General features: G+C 49.8%; 1 pseudogene; it reads left to right on the forward strand.

Moving 5' to 3' along the window:
• The first annotated feature begins 2,427 nt into the window (after positions 1–2,427).
• Positions 2,428–3,322, forward strand: LOC139015969 (histone H1.8 pseudogene; annotated as a pseudogene).
• The last annotated feature ends 1,310 nt before the right edge of the window (positions 3,323–4,632 follow it).

The raw sequence follows: 4,632 nt of genomic DNA on the forward strand, positions 1-4,632 counted from the left end.
CCTCCTTTGTTCTCCTAGCCCTGTACCTGGGATTAAGACAATACTATGCATAACAGGTCCAGCTGTACAAGATCAATTTACAGGAGATCAGCATAACTCAAAAAATTAAAGAGGCTAAGTGGAGAGCAAGCCAAAATGCCTGCAGGGAATGTAATCCAAAAGTAATAATCTAATAGCAGAAGTAACAACCAGTTATTCTAAAAAGAGAGTCTAATTTTTTTGAACTGAATTCCAGCCAGATCACCTTCATTCAAATAACTGATTTTACTATCCACTTACCCAGCCACTCCCCACCATTGGCCAGGCACTGAGCCCCCCATCCATGACCCTCCCCCATGTGCGCCAATAGAGAAAGTGCTGGAGGCAGAAAGAGAATGGTTTGAGGTTGCTAAAAATGAGGCGGAATTGTCTAATCAACTTCACACACACACACACACACACACATACACACACACACACACAAAATGAGATGCAATTCGTCAGCAGTAACATCCAAGAGTTCACGTTATCAGCACACTGAGGTCAATATCACCATGCTGGAGCCAGCATCATCCCCTGCCATGTCCATCCCCACTCCCTCCTGGCCACTGGCCTTCTCCAGTGAGGACTCTCAGTGCATTCTGGTGCCATTGGATATCAGCTTGGTCCTCACTGTGGCTCTACAACTTCCTGTCCTCTAGATGGTGCGCTGAGAGAAAGCCTTCCCGTGGCTCTCCCTGACAGCGCATCCTCCTCCGGTCTCCATCCGTCCCACCGTCTCCTGCCCAGCATATGGCCACCTCATTCCTTAGGACAAGACCCTCCAAGGCAGAGCCCTGCAGCTTCCCTCTTCCCCACCTCCGCATATGGTGGTCTTGTCTCTGTTTCTCTTCTCTCCAGAACAGAGACACTTATGTCCCTTTCATTCCTGTCGTCATTGGCCAAGTCACAGACCGACTGGGAGTGAGATTGAGGAAAATAAAATTTCCATGTGAAGACAACAGTTTGTCTTCCATTTTTCACTTGGCAGCATCTCCCAGTTCATTGCCTTTTCTATAATAACTAGAGGCCCAGTGCATGAAATTCGTGCACTGGTGGGGGGTCCCCTCAGCCCAGCCTGCACCCTCTCCAATCCAGGACCCCTTGGGGGATGTCTGACTGCCGGTTTAGGCCTGATCCCTGATCCCTATACCAGCAGTCAGACATCCCTCTCACAATCCTGGACTGTGGGCTCCTAATCGCTCACCTGCCTGCCTGGTCACCCCTAACTGCCTCCTGCTGGCCTGATCGCCCCTCACTGTCTCTGCATGCCGGCCTGGTTGCTCCTAACTGCTGCCTCCCGCCGGCCTGGTCATCTCTTATTGCCCACCCCTGTCAGCCTGGTTGCCCCTAACTGTCCCCTCCTGCTGGCCTGGTCACCTCTTATTGCCCCCCGCTGCTGGCCTGGTTGCCCCTAACTGCCCCCCCCCCCCCCGCTGGCCTGGTCACCTCTTATTGCCCCCACTGCTGGCCTGGTCGCCCCCAACTGCACTTCCCCTGCCAGCTGGTCACCCCTCATGCCCTCCCCCACTCCCCCCGCTGGCCGGTCACCCCACGCAGCCTGCTGTTCAGTTGTTTGGTCGTCCCTCACTAACCTCCCTGCCGGACTGGTTACCCCATGCAGCCTGCCGTTTGGTCGTCCCTCACTAACCCCCCTGCCAGCCTGGTCACCCCACACAGCCTGCTTATTCAGTCGTTTGGTCGTCCTTCACTAACCTCCCTGCCAGCCTGGTCATAGATAGCCATCTTGTGAGGGTGTGAGGGTTAATTTGCATATTACCTCTTTATTATATAGGATATTTATTCCAGACTCTACTAGGGAATTTCTTTTTAGCATGATTTCTGCTCCTACTCTCCATATATAAGGAAATACTTTATTTGTATGTATCTCTTCTTTCTCATTTTAACATAATGTACTGAGCACAGAGGCATAGAATTCTACCATTAGAAGAAAACTTTGAGATCACCTAATCCAACCCCTTTATTTATTTTTAATTTTATTGATTGATTTTAGAGTGAGAGAGGAAGAGAGAGAGAGAAACATCGATTTGTTGTTCCGGTCCTTTATGCACTCACTGGTTGCTTCTTGTATGTGCCCTGACCAGGCATCAAACCCACATTCTTGGTATATCAGACGATGCTCTAACCAACTGAGCTACCCGGCCAGGGCCCAATCCCTTTCCTGTAGAGATGCAGAAACAACCCCAGGGAGGTGAAGGGATTTGTCTTTGGTCATACAGCCAATTAGTTCAGAGCTGGAAACAGAACATAGGGTTCCTGGCTCTGAGAGTCTTTCCATGGTTTCTCAGAGGACTTCACATCCCTTTCTGTGGGAGTCCTGAGGACCCCACACAAAGGTCTTCCCCGAAGAATTGAAGGTGGACTTCTGCGTCTGTGTCAGCTTGTGCAATGGCTCCTGGGAGCTTGGCCTCCAGTGACACCTTGATCTCCTTAGGTTCACTAACCTCCATGAACCTCCACTTCTGGGTGGTCTGGGTCTCTAAGGCCAGTCCCATGCCATCATGCTGTCCCACCACCACGTCACAACCCACCCAATGCTGGGCATGGTGCTGGAGGCACTGCAGGCGGGGGAGCAGCGCCGGGGCACCTCGGTGATGGCCACCAAGGTGTACATCTGCGGAAGTACCCTATGGTGGACGCCATTCGGCTCAACTACCTGCCGAAGCGTGCCCTGGACACTGGCATGCAGCACGGCCTCCTCATCAGGCGCATCAACTCCAGGGCCAGGGGGCCACTGGCAGCTTCAAATTAGTTCCCAAGCAAAACAAAAAAAACCCAGCCCAGGAAGACAGCCACCGGGTCAGCCCCTGGAGACCTGGTGAGGCCAAGGAGGAGGCCCCCAAGAAAGATGGTCAGACCAACGGCCAAGAGGCAAGAGGGGGCAAGGCCAGGAAGGCCCCCCACCAGCCAGACAAGGCCACAGAGGCCCCTCCTGGTGCCAGCGGGCCCCATGGGAAGTCAAAGGTTAAAGGCAAGAAGGACAGCCAGATGCCAAGGCCCACAGGAAAACCAAAGCTGGGACTCAGAGTTCAAAACCCACAGTCACCAAGGGTGAAAATGGTGTGACCTCCCCAGCCAAAAAGAAGACAGGGAGCAAGGTCCTTAAAGAGGCCACTGCCCAGGGGGCCAGGAAAGGGTCAAAAGCCACAGCTGCTGCTGCTCCTAAGGACAGTTGAGTCCAAGATGGTACCTGGACCACTGCCCAGGAAGATAGAAGGTCCCCAAGGGCCCAAGGGCTGGCATGTCCACCAAGGCCTCATCATTCAGAGAGACCAGTATTTAGGCAGAAGCCAAGAGCTAGAGGCAGGGTGGAGAGACACTAAGACTCAGAGTTTTTATCCCCCCAAAAAATCACTTTATTTTACTATAATCTATTTATCAATAAAGAATTTTTCCCTCTCAAAAAAAAAAAAAAAAGAGAATTGAAGGCAGCATCTCCCTAGATTTTTTCCCTTGTGTCCCCCTCCCAGAGAGCCCCTGCCATATCTCTCAGTTGGCATCATCACCAAGGTTATGTGACTTCCCCCAAGGTCACACAGGAAGTGACAACAGAAAACTAGAATCCAGAACTCCTGACGTGGGATGAGTGTATTGACCCCAGGGGGCTATAGGCAGCCTGGACATGAGAGATGAGGGAAGGAGAGACAGAGGGTGAAGGGAAGTTAAAGAAGTGGCCAGAAAGGTACAGTGAGAAAGAAGCTGGGTGTTGGGAAGAGAGGACCAACCATCTCTCACTTGGCTCTCTGGTCCTTTTTAGTTTCATGTGGACAAAACTGGAAAAATAATTGGCTGAGTGTTGACCACAAACATGCAGCTCATTTCCCAAAAACCTTAGCTTAAAATTACCTTTTTGAGAATACACATCTCTGTTTATCAAACAAAAAATAAATCTGACCACAAGCCCTGTTGTGCCAACAGAAATATTTTGCACAAATAGTAGAACTGGGCATTGAAAGGAGCCAGAAATTGCCAATCAAGGAGTCGTGGAGCTGAACAGACCCTCCCCTTCCATTGTTTATTAACTTCACCTTAAAATGCCCTTACCTGTTTGATGCTAGTAACTAACTTCTCTAACAGCCAGAGCTACCCCACAGTGGACCTGGCTGCCTTAAGGAAGGAAGACTGGAGGTATTTTAGCAGAAGCCAAGCAACAACCTTGAGAGGCAGGAGAGGTCAAATGCAGCCACACCAAACTCTTTAACCTATGACCTTCTGTGCAGAAGAGCATTCTGACTAGCTTAAGGATTGGGGCAGACGGCCTCTAGGTCACATTCCAACACTGAGATGCTATGTGTTTTTTCTGTCTCATATTTCGTCTTCTCTGTGTCTTGAACATTCCTGGGTGTGTCTGTACATTCTACTGTACACCTTGGACACCCCAAGAGCAAAGGTTGTCAATAGTAGTTCTCTGCATGATGAGCAACTTATACTTAAGATTTCTTTTTAATGGAAAAGAAGATTCCCTGACATTGAAATTTTTCTCCAATCAGACAGATTCTGTAAGATGTAATTTATCTGCTCTGTTGTGGTTGTGTTGCTTCCCTATGAAATATTCTTTTTAAAAATGTAATAACTTCATTTTATTTCATGATT

The sequence above is a fragment of the Myotis yumanensis genome, unplaced genomic scaffold (genome assembly GCF_028538775.1).
Source record: "Myotis yumanensis isolate MYYU_CA2020_CCGP unplaced genomic scaffold, mMyoYum1.0.hap1 SCAF_9, whole genome shotgun sequence".
NCBI lineage: Eukaryota > Metazoa > Chordata > Mammalia > Chiroptera > Vespertilionidae > Myotis > Myotis yumanensis.